Source organism: Gigantopelta aegis, chromosome 11, assembly GCF_016097555.1.
Source record: "Gigantopelta aegis isolate Gae_Host chromosome 11, Gae_host_genome, whole genome shotgun sequence".
Taxonomy (NCBI): Eukaryota; Metazoa; Mollusca; class Gastropoda; order Neomphalida; family Peltospiridae; genus Gigantopelta; species Gigantopelta aegis.
In genome coordinates, this window is record NC_054709.1 from 22,560,772 (window position 1) to 22,578,983 (window position 18,212).

The following is an 18,212-nucleotide window of genomic DNA, read 5'->3' on the forward strand; positions in this document are numbered from 1 at the left end:
CTTAATTGGATATAAACACGAAAATAAGTTGAAGAAAGAAACAACCTACTTGTTTCCTTACTGTTTTATATTTGTATTTATATATACTGAGTCAAATTAAAAACTTCACAATCTAAAATGTGAATAAGGTCAATGAGTGTTGAAAGCAGGTATTTTTCAGGAATAAATATTGTAATGGCAATGTCGACACTCCATTTGAAGCCCATCACAGCCCACATGACCCGATCCATAGCACGTGCACAGCACCATTGAGGCAAACGTGGTTTTACACGTGCCACTGCACTGAGGGAATGGAATAGAGTCGTATTTAGCGATGAATCAAGATTCACACTGCGATTTGCCTATGGCAGGCAGATGGTTTGGAGACGACGTGGTGAACGTCATGTTCAGTGTTGTGTCATGGTGGAAGTGTAATGATTTGGGATGCTTTCTGTGGAAATGGACGTTCTCGACATCCTGTCATCTGTGGCAACCTGAACGCTGCTGCATACCACGACCAGGTGCTGGCCCAGGAACCTAAGCCCTTTAAGGCAACTAATGGTCCAGGCCTGATCTTTCAGCAGGACAACACCAGACCCCACACGGCCATCTTGACAAGGGATTACCTGAGGAACGCGAGCATCAATATCATGGATTGTCCTTCAAGGTCACCCCACCTGAATCCCGTCGAGCACGTCTGGGATGTGCTGGGAAGACACCTGCACACCCTCTACAAACTTTGAAGGAAACTGGTGCCTCATTAGTGGAACAATGTCGCTGTATCCCTAATGCAGTCTTTACACACATCTGGCAGTCAATGAGGAGGCGTTGCCTTGCAGTTGTGGGTACACATGGAGGGCATACGCGCTACTGAACCAGTGATTTAATCAGACGACCCTGCTTGTGAATTACCATTTTGATTGTTTGCGGTTTTGACGAATGCTGTGGGCGCATCAAACAGATTTTTGACTCAACATTTATTTCTATTCTTTCTTTGGACGTCATACAATAAAAAAAATACCTTATTTAACACGTTCGTCTGTCATATTTGCTAATTAGCCAAGATGAAACGGTTGTGAAGTTTTTAATTTCACTCAGTAATATGTTCCTATCCATGGGCAGGAGTTAGCTCAGTCGGTTTAGTGATCGCTTGAGGTGGATGCATTCAACTGATTGGGATTTTTCTTGTTCCAACCAATGCACCACAACTGGTCAAAGGCCGTGGTATGTGCTTTCTGTTAGAAAGTGCATATAAAAGATCCCTTGCTGCATTAGGAAAAATGTTACGGGTTTTCTCTGATGACTACGTGTCAGAATTACCAAATGTTTGACATCCAATAGACGATGATTAAGTACTCAATGTGCTCCAGTGGTGTCGTTAAACACCTCAAAATTTAATCTATCCAGGTATTTTCCATGATTTCTGTGTGATCCGTTTATTTACTTCCCTGGTGTTTGTTATCCGCATCTATATGTTCAGCCTAGCTCTGTTTCACGGGTCTGCAAGATTTAGTATGTGTATACCAGTGTTAAGAAGTATCTATATGTTCAGCCTAGCTCTGTTTCACGGGTCTGCAAGATTTATTATGTGTATACCAGTGTTAAGAAGTATCTATATGTTCAGCCTAGCTCTGTTTCACGGGTCTGCAAGATTTATTATGTGTATACCAGTGTTAAGAAGTATCCGTATGTTCTATCTAGTTCAGTTTCATGGGTCTGCGAGATTTATTATGTGAATACCAGTGTTAAGAATGAAAACAAAAAGATAACATGTCTGACGTAACCATTCTTCAACCTTGAAGGAAGTAAAAAGTCTTCAATAAGTTTTCTGCAATAGATATATAGCTGATTCGAAAATGAAAACAATGGTCTACAGAATGAGGATTTAAAAGTTATTTCCCCCAAGGAACTAGGAATATTCTATAATACTAGAATTCTAGAATCCTAGAAAACTAGGGTTTTATTTGTTAAATCTATCTGTTGAAAATTCTGACTCGCCTCAATGCTTTGATAATCTTAAACAGAAATTAGAACACATACCAGGATCAATGTTGGCAGGTGATTGGAATGTTGTACAAGACTACATTTTAGACAGACAATTATAAACAAAAAAGTAATAATTTTTTCTCATAAGTGTATTTTGTAATATTTAATTTTAAATGATCCTTGGGGAATATTAAATCCCGATACACGTCAGTATACGTGGCGACTATAAAACTAAAGAAAAAAGTAGATTAGATTATTTTCTCATGTCTGGTGATATCATGGCAATGGTAAACAAATGTGACACAGATATAAGTTATAAATCGGACCATTCTGTTGTATCAGTGGACACCAAAAAAAACCCTGCAAACATGGACAGGGATATTGGAAATTTAATACAAGTACATGTGTGTATATACTCTTCAAAAAAGTAGGGGAACTCTAATAAGAATTTACAATTGCCAAAATTGTAAGGTATATTAGCTGTGGGGAATGGTTATATGATAATAATGAATTAATTGGGCAAACATTACAACCGGTAGTTCAGTGTTACAGTAGGTTTTATGACCTACCAAAGATCTTAAAGGACGATTGGGGTCAGAAGTGAAATTTGAAAGTTGACGTGTGTTTTTTTATCAGTAAATTGCAAATTCAAACAATAAAAATTACTAAAAACAAAACAATAATAACTGTATGCTCAATAGAATGAAAACGATTGACAGAAAATTGTCAAAATCGAGAATGACTCCCCACGCACGCGAACGGGGCAACTGCGTGATGCATGTGCAAACTATGGAATGTGTTTCGTGTGTTGATAAACAGACCTGAATGTTCTTTACTAGGATGTCTGTGGTCAAAAGGTATGTTCGGTGTAATAGTTGATATGAACATTAATATTTCAGGTTCCTCTACTTTTTTTTATATATATATAGTTATCAATTATTGACCGTCATTGAGGGCAATATCATATTTTATGGACCGAAGAAATTGATATTGACGGAGGCCAAACTCGTACATTACTTCTTTATCAGAATCGAAATACGCTAATTCTTATAATTTCCCGCCAAATGTGATATAACTGATGAGATCTAATTACGTCACGTAATCCTATTTAATTTAATTTCAACTTATTTTCGTGTGTATATCCAATTACGGTTCAAGCACGCTGTCCTGGGCACACACAGCTACCTGGGCTGTCTGTCCAGAACAGTGGGTTAGTTGTTAGTTGGTTAGTGGTTAGTGAGAGAGAAGAGGGTGTAGTGGCCTTACACCTACCCATTGAGCCCGTATGAACTCGCTCTGCGCTCAAGCTGGTAACGGGCTGTGAACCCTGTACCTACCAGCCTCTAGTCCGATGGCTTAACCACTGCGCCACCGAGACTGGTACGTAATCCTATGACGTCGTATGCCAAGCAGAGGAATGCGGAAATAAACAGTTGGTACATTACCAAGACAAAACTTAAATTGGAGACACTATGACCAGCAGTAGTGTCAAAATCATATAAATAACAAAATTAAAAAAAGTAATAATAATAAAAAAAAAATTCAAAAAAATTCTGATCATACATTTAAACTGAACAGTTACTGATTACCTCCAAATACATTTTTATGTGTAACATAAAATCCTGAGAGTGACGATTCCAACTGCATTTTGATGTATCATATACGTTTCTAAATCTGCGAGATATTCCTTACACAATTTGACGATAACTGTCATATTTGTGGAATTAAACTCAGTATGAATAAAAATGTTACCATACAGCTCTTTGTCCATATTTGCGAAAGTTGATCGGTTGGTGCAAACCGATTATTTATTTAATACCTATTCAATCTTACTATAGTGATAAAGACATTTTCAAACCGTGTAATAAATTTATTTTGTATTACACATATGTGCAATCTGGACCAGAACTTTTAAATGGGGAATTCCCTTTTGATTTTTACTGCATTTAGCGCCTTTTATTTACTAACGTCATATATGATTTTTACGTCATATCGTATTTGAAACATTACACAAGGCTGCCGAAGGGTATAATTCTTAACGTTAAGCAAATCCATGAAAGGAGTTTTGATCATAGATTTAACAAAAGTGTTGTTATGACGTTAAATTAAAAGCCGTTTTTGTAAAACATAAAAGAAGGTATGTAATAAATACAGAACTTCACAAACGTTGTATTCGCTTCCTATTTATTGCACTCGCTTATTTTGCGAAAGAACATATATATATATATATATATATATATATATATATATATATATATATATATATATATATATATATATATATACACACACACACATATATTCTTGCGCAAAATAAACTCGTGCAATAAATAGGAAGCGAAAACAACTTATGTGAAGTTCTGTATATATCTTATCATCAGATGATGGAATTCCAACTGATTCCCAACACTAATTAAGATTCAGGTGAAAAAATACGTTTTCGCTACATTGTGTCATATTTTCAGGGTATTTTACGGCAAGAGAAAAATGCGTTTTCATGGAATGATAAAACGATAGCGAACGCATATTTCACGAACATGTGAAAAATGTGTTCGAATTCTGTGAAAAATGCGGCCGGATTTTTCATTGTTATTGCCTTGTCTATTTGCATATTTTAATAGGGTTTATTTAAAAAAAAAAATACTTAATAAAAAATTAATCTTCATTATTAGGAAAAATGAACATCACTGCCTATATTCAAGTTGTGAATATAGATGCCAAATGGTCTTAAAGGGACATTCCTGAGTTTGTTGCATTGTAAGATGTTTCCGACTAATAAACTATTTCTACGATTAAACTTACATATTAAATATATTTTCTTGTTTAGAATATCGGTGTCTGTATATTCAATGTGTTTTTGGTCGTTTTAATATTTGTAAGAAGCCCAAACTGGATTTTGTCTTCAAACAATTTCGTACGTACGAAAACACTATATTTTAGGAAATAAGATGAAATTTAGCCTTGTACAAATATTAGAACGATCAGAAACACGTTTATTATACAGCCGCTATATTGTATGCAGCAAACTATATTTAATATGTAATTACAATCGTTAAAAAGTCTCTGTTAGTCGATAACATCTTAAAAAGTGCAGCAAACTCAGGAATCTCCCTTTAAAAACGTTAGGCCTACGTAACGTAACAAGAACACCATCACCTATAAAATTTATCGATAGATATCAAGAACTCCCTCCTCCCTCCCCCTCCGAGTGTTATCCTGCCCCGGAATTGGTCACTGGCGAAGTCAGAGGCTAAGTCCGGGGTGGGCGTGCCTGAACCTCTGTGGATATGGGCACGTAAATAGAGTTCCCATCCCATCCCGAGTGTTCTTCATGTTACGTTTATACCAACAGCAGAGCATCTTGGAAAACTGAAATCCAGGCTAAATGCCACACCCATTCCTAGAAAAGTGTTCTGTGTCTGCCGCGGATAGATATGTCCGTGTTAGCAGTCTTGCTACTCACTTGGCGCAAATCGAGAAAAAAGCCATATTGTTGCGAGAAGAAGTTTGTTTGTTTGTTTTGTTTAACGACACCACTAGAGCACATTGATTTATTAATCATCGGCTACTTAATGTCAAACATATGGTCATTTTGACACAATCATAGAGATGAAACCCGCTACTTTTTTCCATTAGTAACAAGGGATCTTTTATAAGCACCATCCCACAGACAGGATAGCACATACCACGGCATTTGATATACCAGTCGTAGTGCACTGGGTAGAGCGAGAAATAGGCCAATAGGCCCACCGACGGGGATCGATCCTAGACCGACCGCGCTTCAAGCGAGTGTGTCCCCACTAGGCTACGTCCCGCCCTCTATTGTTGCGACAGCCAGATAATCGATAGAAAGCTGAAGAAACATATTTTATAATTATGTGATATACGTGTGTTTTCAAGTATGGAAAATCGTATCAGCAGGACAGGACACAACCAAGTTGTCTTGGAGACGGCAGCAAGGAAGATGAACTATGACGAGATGTCAGTGGGAGAGGCTGCTGGCATGGGGAATCGATACACGTCGCGCTATCAGACCACGTGTCTACAGTGGGCCAACGCGCCATTCAGAATGAGTGAATGAATGTTTAACGACACCCCAGCACGAAAAATACATCGGCTATTGGGTGTCAAACTATGGTAATGCAAATAAATAAAGTGATGATCAACATCAATATAAAAATTCAAGGTTTAAACAAAACAGTGTAAAAAACTGTGCCAAAACGCGCCATTCAGAGTAAAGATTCACTTTGTAAACATTATTATAGCAGATTCTCAACTGATAGTCCACTAACAGGGCCGCAGGTGCAGATTCAGGTAGAGGGTGGATGGGTGCGCTCCCATTCCTCGTCGAATTCACAAGTGCCAGTGAAACGTATGTTTTGTTTAACGACACCACTAGAGCACATTGATTAATTAATCATCGGCTATTGGATGTCAAACATTTGGTAATTTCTGACTCATAGTCATCAGACGAAACCCGCTACATTTTTCTTAATGCAGCGAGGGATCTTTTATATGAACTTTCCCACAGACAGGAAAGCATACACGACGGCCTTTGACCAATTATGGTGCACTGGTTGGAACGAGAATAAACTCAGTCAGCTGAATGGATCCACCGAGGTGATTCGATCCTGCGACGCAAGCACCTCACGCAAGCACTCAACCGACTGAGCTAAATCGCTCTTCCAAGTGCTAGTGAAAGTCTAGTGCTTAATAAACGGAGGCGGTTTTTTTTTTTTTTGGGGGGGGGGGGGGGGGGGGTTCCAATACTATTTTTATGTTAATATCATAGCAAAAAAACAACAAACAAAAAGCAAACACGAAATATAAACATTGTATATATTTTGCATAATTTTGCGAAACCAAATAAGAACATTTCTAAGCAGTATTATGTGAGTTTACTGAGAAATTGTATAGCCCTGTATCAGTGAATTTCGTACATTGTTATAGGTTATTATGAATGTGTTTCTGTGCAACGCAAACAATATTCCTGAGACATTCCACGTTTATTCATTAAATATTCAGTTCAGAATTCAGTAACAACAGATCAATTTTATTATTATTATTTTTTTTTAATAGTTTAATGTTTCATGAATAAAAATTCTTTTACATTACAGATATTTCACTGGGGGAAAATCTTCAACACTCAACTCCGAAGCCATTTTTGTTTTTTCCCCAGAATACGACGTTGATAGTCTTGATTACAGGAGTATAATTACAAACCCGTGGGCAACGAGAAAATCACACCTCTCTTTGTTCATCTTTGCGTTATTTTACTGGTTTCGTTAACTCAGAAAAGCATTGACAATTCAGTCAGCAATTGGTTTGCAGCAATAATATCCTGAACAACAAAAGAAACGCAATTATCAATTTAGTTTTCTTTAATTTATTTAAAATGATTTAATTTGAATTCTAGAAAGGACACAACCCACCCACCCCCATCCCCACCCCCGTAACAAACCAACCAACACGAAACTCAAGATGATCATCAAGTGCAAAGTCACCGTGAATGGCCATGCCAGAAAAGAAGAGTCGCCGTGAATGGCCATGCCAGAAATGAAGAGTCACCGTGAATGGCCATGCCAGAAATGAAGAGTCACCGTGAATGGCCATGCCAGAAATGAAGAGTGCATAAGAAAATAAATTTCATACTTTGTAAAACGTTTTAAAACAATTTATTGAAAACAGCTGATGTTTTTAATGTCCGCCATATTCCATGTGAGTTTTAATAATATCAGTGATAGTTTGTATTAACTATCGCTTATTAGGACATTCGTGTGATACCGTAACTAGAAAACGATTGGACAAAATTAATGAAGTCTGTATGTTAGTAACTAAGTATTAAAAGTTTAATAATGTTATCTCGGCTGACGGGGATACCATGCTCCATGGTTTGTCAGACATATTTTGAAATAACTATTAATGGCGATGACGTCTTTGTGACCTGCATATTAATACATAGTTTATGTTATTTTATAGCCATTTCCCCCCAAATTTAACCACCAACAGAAGTTTTGTACACTCACCCCCCCCCCCCCCCCCCCCCCCCCCCCCCCCCCCCCCCCCCCAGCTTGAGTATATTACGTTTATGAAATAAATGTTCGAGGTGAACGGGAGTGGGAACTTGAATATTACTTGACCAAAGAGATTTAAAGTATTTCAAATTAATTACCATAACAAACTGATGAAGTCGGAAAAAACACCTTTTATACATTCACTGATCAGTGACTTACCTTTAGCTTTGAAATATGTATTTTCTCAACATTAAACATTAATTTCTCTTGTCGCCTTTTTCGCTTCAGTGTATCCTTGTTATGCACATATTTAGTAGTTATCCACGTTTTTGCCTTTATGATAGCATTGAGTACCTGAAAGTAAATCGACCGGTCGGTCTAAGCCTGCGGGGAAACCAATTTGGATCACTCAGCCAGGCACCGCGCATCGGTAGCAATTGAAAGGCACTCTGCATAAGCGTACTAGACAAAGGAGGATGGGAAAGGTTAATAGGCAACTGACTTCCTAGTGCTGGAGCAAATCTTTAAATTTGGTGGAACATGATAGAAATATTCGGGCAAGATGAGCTGGCCTGAAACCTATTATACTTTGCCCCACAGCTCCTTACACTGTGGTTTTACATAATTATATAAATAACATTTTCATATACTTACCTTTTGTGTAACCTAATAGCCAATATGTATTTGTGTGCTAGGGTATCGTTAAACATTCATTCATTCATTCATTACACTAGTTGTAAAATACTTGCATGATGCGTGATCGGTCTAAGTGTACCCATTACTAGTTATCGTTCCAGCCAGTGTGTCACGAGTGGTATATCAAAGACCGTGGTATGTGCTATCCTTTCTGTGGGATGGTGCACACAAAAGATCCCTTGCTACTAATGGAAAATGTTACCGGGTTTCCTCTCTAAAAATCTATGTAAAAATTACAAAATGTTTGGCATCCAATGGCTGATGATTAATAAATCAATAATGTGTTTTAGTGGTGTCATTAAACAAAACAAACTTCAACAGATATCGTTGGTACTTGATATTAGCAACCTTAGTTAGAGTTATCTCCCTTGATGTATTGGGTGAAAGTAATCGCCCTTTTTTTTCGCTCTTCCTTCTCCTTTTGTATTTTATTTACCGTACTAAAGATGTGTTTCACTTTCTAAGTTTGTGTTTCTGGTCAGTAACTATTAAGGTGGCAACTATTCTCATAACTGGCATGGTGGCAGCAGGTATCGAAACCAGGCGTCTGAACACAAGCAGACTTTCCCGTAAGCTGTCCTGTATAGTTTTACTACGTCACGTAGCTGATCGGTTCAACGTTTAGCTCACCTGTAACACACATTCTTTCACCGTAGTTCTGCAACACAACCACACCATAGCACAAACACACCGCGCCCCAAAACAATGGTCTCATACAAAAGTAGAAACAGTTAATTTATTAAAAAACTGGCGTCAAAATATAATGTACACGTTGTCACTCGATCCCAGCTTCAGCCATTTCCTGGCAGATAGATATACGTGGAATAAGAAGTCCCGTACAGAACCCACAAGAGGTTTCGCTGATGATGGTGAACATATCCCAGTAAGACAACGTCTTACAGCTCAACAGAAAAGCAATTACTTGGATTTGATGTTGGGACAGATTGCGAATTATTGCCCAATCATATCTCGCAGCACCATAATCAAAACCTCCACATCTTTACAGTGCATATGGCAGTCAATACGCCTACATTTTGGCTTCCAATCCACATGGGATCATTTTATAGATTTCGATGACATTCAACTACGGCCTGGGGAAATGCCGGAAGATCTCTTTCAGTGCCTAACTGCATTTGTAGAAACAATCTACTCGCACACGACAGCGGCATCACTCACCATGGTGACCAGGTTACTGAAGGTGAAGAAATGTCTCTATCTCTTGAGAACGTCATTGTTCTTCAGTGGCTGAGACTTATCAATAAAGACCTACATAGACTTGTCAAGCAAAGGTACGGAACAGAACTTAGATCAAGAATTTTAGCATCAACCAAGCCAGAAATATTACAGGCTTTGCCGTCGTTAATCAATGAATCACGCATATCCGATGATGCGAAGGTCATGCGCTTATCTGCATGGCGGCCGCAACAAATACCCAGACCCCAACAGGCTCAGCATGTTACCTCTCAGAGTTCATCCAAGGTATGCCCCATATGCAAAGCAGCAGACCGTTTATATGATCATTTCCTGGGCCGTTGCAAACACCTTTCTGAAAGTGATCTCAAATACCTTCTAAAAGCTCGACAAATAATCAACATAACTGACAACGAGGACACTGATGACGATGAACAAAACGAATCGCTATCTGAACCTCACCAGTATTCTAGCGCTTCTACATTAAGAGTCCAGATTAGACAGTCACCCTACATGAATGTGTTTTACAAACATAACAATTTTCGAGTACCTCTTGACACCGGCGCCACTGGAAACATGGTCAGGCTATCAACTGCACAAGCATTGGGATTCCATATCAAGAAAACCTCACAATCAGATCATCAAGCAGATGGCTCATCTCCCTTGAATGTGACTGGAGAAAGTACTGCCACTTTCACTCGGGGAGATAAGGAATTCCATTTTGAAGGCTTGATCGTGGAACACCTAGATGCAGACACTTGCTGGCACACCATTAAAGATGGTACACTTGTTCACTACGGCTCTACAACTGAAACAAAGGATCAACACACCATTCGCCGAGCTTGTGTACTCGGAGCACTACCCACTACTACCACAGTGTGGCCCGGTGACTACGTTGAAATACCAGTGCCTGATGACTACGCACTTGAAGATGATTTGTATGCTGTAGAACCACGAACCGATAACATTCAGGCTACTCATTCCAAAACATGGCCTCCACACAGTCTACTCCAAAGCGTATCGGGGAGAATTCGCATACCAAATACAACCGACAGCCACAACTCCTGAGGAAAAATTAAGATTTCTGCCAGATTCGACCAGTATTCATCCCAGAAGTTCTCAATGTCAGTGGCAAACCACATCTCACCAGAACGTATACCAAATCACAGTCACATGGCAAGTTCTCAGACCAAATTCAAATAGACCCTCACAGTATTCTCTCCCTCGAAATCAGAAAGGAATTCAGTGCTCTGGTTTAGGAATATGATGATGTATTTGACCCTTCCATAGAATGCTATAATGGTGCCAGTTGTCCATTCCAAGCAGTACAACCTTCTCAGAGGAAGGGAAGAGTACCCCAGTACTCCAAAAAGCAACTCGGAAAACTTCAACAGATGTTCGATGACCTCGAGGACAAGGGAGTTTTCAAACGTCCTGAAGATGAAGGTATTAAGGTTGAATACGTTAACCCTTCTTTCCTTATCAGAAAGCCATCAGGCAGCCATCGCCTGGTCACATCATTCGGTGATGTTGGTCCTTACACCAAACCTCAGCCATCCCTGTTACCAGATGTAGATTCAACATTAAGACAAATCGGTCAATGGAAATATATTATCACCACTGATCTGTCCAGCGCTTTCTACCGAATACCACTTGACAAAAATTCCATGAAGTATTGTGGTGTCGCTACTCCGTTTCGCGGTATCCGTGTATACACCCGATCAGCGATGGGTATGCCGGGTTCAGAAACTGCACTAGAGGGACTTATGTGCAGAGTTCTGGGAGATTTATTGACGGAAGGGCTCGTACATGACTTTTATAGTGGCGGTAATACCCCTGAATAATTGATCAAAATTTGGCGTCGGTTGTTGACACAACAACTTAAGACTGTGTGGAAATAAAACAATAATCACTCCACAATCAACCACAATCCTTGGATAGAATTGGCAACAAGGCTGTATTCAGGCTAGTCCTAACCGCATCGCTACTTTAGCATCGTGTTCGCCTCCCAACACAGTCTATGGCTTGCACTCATTCATTGGCGCATATAAAATTCTCCCAAATCCAAAAGGCAAACATTGGAGTGTTACAGATAGAGCTGTAATGGATCCAGGCATAGGAGCAACCTTGTACATCACTCACTACAATCAACCTCGCGTTGCAGGATTCCTCAGCGCAAAACTAAGACCACGACAAGTCACATTGTTACCTTGTGAAATTGAAGTACGGTTGATTGCCGCTGCCACAAAGCACTTTAGTCCTTACATCATCTAGTCCAGTCTGAAACCTATCATCCTCACTGATAACAAACTTGCGTCCTTGCTTTATAGAAGTTATGTCGTGGCGAATTTTCAGCAAGTCTTCAGATTTGAACCTTTCTATCTACAGTTAGCAAATATCAAGCCTCCATCCATCATCTAGCTGGTAATGCAAATATCCCATCAGACTTTGCTAGCCGAAATTCTCCAGAGTGTCAAAATGAATCGTGTCAAATATTCTCATAGATGACATACTACAAGAAGAGTGCAAGGAGTTACGGCGTACCCATTCTCACCTGATTCAAGGTACTCGCCCTTCGAAGAAGGTCACCAACACCAAAGATGTTAAACGTTACCTCAATACGGTAACCATTGGTCTCCTCATCGTAAAGCGAACTGTTCCACTCACTATTCCCCACACGAGAATGTATTGTTTTCCCCAGACAAGTTCTAGAAGGTATCTGTTTATATCAACAGTGGTTTGGTCGCCAAGGCGACCGTATCAAATGTTTTAGTCACCAAACACAAAACAGGTCACATATGCGACCTGACACACACACACACACACACACACACACACACACACACACACACACACACACACACACACACACACACACACACACACACACACAAAGTGCATGCATATATATATATATATACACAAAGAAAAAAGTTAAGCACCCCCACGAAATTTCTGACTGACGAATGAAAAAGTTTTGGCATGCAATTACTGACGTAATGAAGTCATGCCAATGTATGTGAAAGGCAAGAACAACATTCTGACAATAGGAAAACACAAACAATTGTCAGCTGTGGTGAATTTTTAATCACAATATGGACGCAACCTCACCAGTCGTGTTTTCACCCCAAAACATACCCGTTATAAGTATGGATCTACAGAGTCCATACGACATTTGCAGATTGTCAATTCTGGGTAAAAAGTTACGTTCGGTTACCTAGACGACACTGACAGTCCAAACGTTCAGTACTTTGTGTACCCTCCACGTGCTCGGATGACCGCCTCAAGCCTGCTCCTCACCCTCCCAGTCAAGTGTCGGATCTTCTGACGAGGCAGCAACAGCCACTCCCGATGCAAAGCAGCTTCCAATTCTCTCAAATTCTGTACGGGGGGGGGGGGGGGGGTGGGGGGGGGGGGGGGGGGGGGGGGGGATTGGGGGGATGTGGTGGTGGTGGTGGTGGTGGTGGGGGGGGGGGTCCAGTTTCTGTATTCGACGGCCAAGAATGTCCCAAATGTGCTCCAGGGGATTCAGATCGGGGATCATGGCGTGTCACGGTAAAGTCGTCACAGCGTTGCTCTGGAGATGCGCCGTCACAGCCCGGGAACGATGAGGCCTGGCGTTGTCATCCATGTATTGAGGCCTTGAAGCGAGTGGGTGGTTGTCGAAATGTGGCACGACAACTGGTTCCAGGACCTGACGGATGTACTGGTCACTGTCAAATTGCCCTGAACGGTGACCAGGTCCAGCTTGCAGTCATGGGAGTTGCACCCCCAAATCATTACCGAGCCTCCTCCGTATGGGACAGTTGGTTGGATGTTCTTGGGTGCATAAGCCATATTTTTCCGCCTCCAAACCCTCATTCGCCCATCCGTGACGTGGAGCAGGAACCGGCTTTCGTCGGACCAATGAATCCTTCTCCATGTTCTCAGATTCCACGCTCGCCGTGCTAGACACCATGCCAAACGTAAGCGTTTGTGTCGTTCTGACAGTAAGGGACGCTTGATGACTCGTCTGGACGCCAATCCCAACAGTTTGAGGCGGTTCCTCACCGTTCTTGTAGAGAGTTGGCGATTGGGCAGCCACTCAAGTTTCAGCGCCGTGCTTGTTGCAAACGGTAGACGCCGTACCAGCCGCCCCAGTGCTACGTCTTGACGGTTTGATGTCACACGAGGTCTACCTGACCGTGGCAAATCCTTCACAGAGTTGGTTACGGAATGTTCCTGACGAGTCTGCTAATTACTGTGTAGTGGTACCCCAGCTGACGGCCGATGGCTTTGAACGTCATTCCTGCGTTACGCATGCCGATTATTTGTGATCTTTGATCCACTGATATTCTCCTTCGATTCATCTTCACTGATAATGATCGAACAGTTCAAGACGGCCACGTTAAATACCCAATTTGGGCACGCACCCATACTGCACTTTGGAAAAGTCATGGGTGGTACGCGACGATGAGATGTGACACCATTGTCATGCTTGCACGATCTCATCCTTTCTATGGAGAATCGTCATTGGAATTTAATTTGCAATGCATGCCAATATTATATAAGTAATCATATCTGGGGATGCTTAACTTTTTTCTTTGTGTGTGTGTATATATATATATATCCCTATCTCTATATCGATCTATCTATCTATCTATCCACACACACACACACACACACACACACACACACACACACACACACGCATATGCATATGTACTATTATTCATATATTGTTCTGCTTCAACAAACTATTCAGCATTTGGGACATTTTGAGCTGACTTGGAACATAATATTTACAATTGGGACATCTTAGTGAAGCACCAGCCAAAGATGTTTCAATTGGGACATGTTGAGCAACTGGGACATTTTGGGTTTCAACACGGGTGCCACCGGTGGTGCAGGAAATGCCCAACGTTCGTAAACACCAGCCCTAAGTTCAGCCAGCGAACTTTTCACTAACGTTCGCGAACTATTTCACTGGTTCCCGACGTTGTCATTTGTTTTACCGTGAAGCGCATAAACAAGTCTGGCGGACGTTTTTCTGCTTGGTCTGGCTGAACGCAGGCCTGATATCATCACTGTGATGTCAGTGATTCATGAGTGCACGCTATCAGTTGTACGTATTCTAATTAGCTCTATTCGGTTAACGTTTTGATTTAGTAAACTAGTCTGGGAGTGGCAGTCCTCTTTTTGGCGGTGCAGGAGGAATGAAATCTCCAGTAAAGAAACTCCTAGAGAGTGGCTGTCCTCCTCTAGACGAGGCACTAGACTGAGATTCATTGATAGTACCTCCTTTCAATAATGTTCCGGTTAAATACGTATGTGCTGACGGATTTCTTACTGTAGTATGCGTATTGGTGGTGAATAAGCGAGATATTTGTTATCGGCGAACTCGAAAATGATCAATGTAAAGGTATTTAACGTCAAACTAAGAAAGTTTGTTGCATAGTAGTCAACCATTCCGTGTCTTCGCTATAGAATAATCTCTGATTGAGAGAGCGTCCAAATGTCCGTCTAGCTCTCGAACGGCAGAGTACTCGGGCTATATGCATGTGTCCAGGCATGAAAAATGTAGCGAAATACCTAGGCCCACTTTATGCACAAGCAGAACTTCATGGAATTGTGACATGTGCTTTCTTATCAGTTTTATGAATGTTTCATAAATAGCTAGTTCGTGTTCACATACCAGGTTGTCTACAGTTACGGTAAGTCTACTTTTCTCCTCTCCCTTTACCCGTTACAGCCAATCAATGGCGCAGCGTGGGTTGCCAGCGCCCGGGGCAAGACAAGTATTGCGCTCCCTAACCAGTGGACAGTTAGCACTCCCCGAGTTCCTTCCACCAGTCCAAAATTTTGCGCCCGGGGCAACCGCCCCGGTGGCCCAGAAAACGCTACGCGACTGCAGCCAATGTTTGATGATAGGTATATGAATACTATATAAACATACCGATATTACATAAACATAGTGCAAAGGTCAACATTTGACAACACGTTTGCGCGTAGCCCTACTCTGCTAATGGGAAAAGAATATTTATTTAACTACACTATTAGCGTTTTTTTTTAATGACGACGATCTGGTGTCATGCGTATGGTTATTTAGATATTTGGGGGAGAGAGAGAGAGAGAGAGAGAGAGAGAGAGAGAGAGAGAGAGAGAGAGAGAGAGAGAGAGAGATTGAAAATTAGCAGTGGCCCAATCACCCGTGGCGACCTTTATTGGCTAACGGCGATTACAAAATTCGCCATAATTATCTATTAGACATAAATTGTGATAATGTTTATTCAATGTCATGGTAAAATGAATCATGTTTAATTAGTTTATATTATCCTGGGACAAAATCAAAATCTATTTTGTAATTTTAACTCACACTAATGTAAGGGCATGCTCGCATATAAAAATGACAATGGAATTTTTCATTACTACAGGGATTATTGCAAAGGTCAAATAACTGATCGTCGTTTTCAGTATTGGTTTAGGTTTAAGCGATTTGAATTAATAAACAATAAGTACACGGTTATGCTTTGTAATATGATAACAAAATGCATCGTATAATAGACATAAGTACTCTGAATACATACCCGCATTGACTAAAGAATTGATATAATGAAGTTCATTAATTACAGGAAATATCAAAATTGAAATTGTGTATGAGGAAAATACCAGAGAAAACACCATGACTGAAATTAGTTTGTTTAATATACCAGATTCTGTACTATTACAGTCACTGGGTTTGAAACCTACCAGATCTCTCTGAAATACGTGTTTCAACTAAACCTATGGCTTTCAAATTATATGGAAGAATTGTTTAATTTTCTAAATAGCATATTTCAATGAAATCAATCACATGTTCCAGGGAAATCTGTGTATAGCATTGTTAGTATGATATTAGTATGACAAGAATACAGTGATGAGTGCTTATATTTTGTGAAATCATCTTGAAAAGTAGCCCAGAATACGTCTAGTTGGTCTGGAAGCATGTTGCTCGTATTCCGCAACCCCCAAAATATATATTGTGATAGGAAAGTCACCCCAGTATGTGAAAAATGGCCCAGAATACGTCTAATTGGTCTGGAAGCATGCTGCTCGTATTCCGCAACCCCCAAAATATATATTATGATAGGAAAGTCACCCAATATGTGAAGAGTTGGCACAGATAGGGCTTTCTTTAATATGGCGGCAGTCATTTTGAAAAATGACCGCCATGCGAAACACACGCAGTTTTGAACGTGGTATCAGGTGGTTTCATGATCCCCACACCATAATGAATAAGTCTAGCCATGTGAACTAATGTTATCCTTCTAGTAACCGGTACCCACCTATTTAGGTGGCACTCTTTGCAGGACTACTAGGGAAAAAAACCCACTTAAAAATACACCAGGTATGGACGTCCGGGTAGGACTATGGTTCCTAAGAAATGTAGGTCCTATTGGACTACTGTTCTTAGGAACCGAGGTCATACGGCCCTCGGTTCCCACGGACATGCTGGGTTTTTTTTACACCGGTCTATTGCCTACTTTACACATTATACGAACGTTCATTGATATGAATTTCACTATGGCGCTAGCGGCAAGTTCATACACAAGTACAAATTAAAGAAAACAATATGCGTGTGACTGTTCAGCCAATTATTGTGAAGTTAATTCCGTAAATAATCGGCGTGTGTCACAGTTGGTGTCGATCGCTATTATTATTTCTTCTTTTTCATTAACCTTTTTCTTGGAAGAGGCCGCGAACTCGGTGACTAGGAACCGGCAATCACATCATTATTATATTATAACCGTGATTATTTTGAACCACTGGGTTTTGTATTTGAACCACTGGGTTTTGTATTTGAACCACTGTGTTTTGTATAACCGAGTGGTTTAACAATCTGGTTTTAAGATTTCTACTTTGTTTTGGAGCTAATTCTGTGGGATATAGCTAGGGAGCAAATAGGAGTCGACCTGAAAACAAGAACAAGAGATGAGTCACTGTGGGTCCGTCGTTTATTTCTCAGTCAGATGTGTGTGGGATGGGATGGGAACTCTATTTACATGCCCATATCCACAAGGGTTCAGGCACGCCCACCCCGGATTTAGCCTCTGACTTCGCCAGTGACCAACTCCGGGGCGGGGGGGGGGGGGGGGGGGGGGGGGGGTGTGTGTGTCAGATGTGTCTGGATCTGAGCTGTACCCGGCTTATATGGAACCCGTCTCAAATCGGTTACGTATGCATCTAAGTGGATATTTGATTGTTATAGGTTTTAATTGCCTACTATTTATTTATGCTGCAATAGTTTAAGAAGCTTCTGGCATGTGTGTTACCTATTATATTGCTTATCGTTGTTGGTAGATCGGATTCGCCATTAAGACGTATTGT

The 18,212-nt window shown here is 40.6% G+C and overlaps 1 protein-coding gene across 1 annotated transcript in view; it reads right to left on the minus strand.

Moving 5' to 3' along the window:
• The window catches only part of LOC121385625 (beta-1,3-galactosyl-O-glycosyl-glycoprotein beta-1,6-N-acetylglucosaminyltransferase 3-like), a 38,331-nt gene that overhangs the window by 17,151 nt on the left and 2,968 nt on the right, over nucleotides 1-18,212 (minus strand). The gene's annotated exons all lie outside the window — the stretch shown is intronic.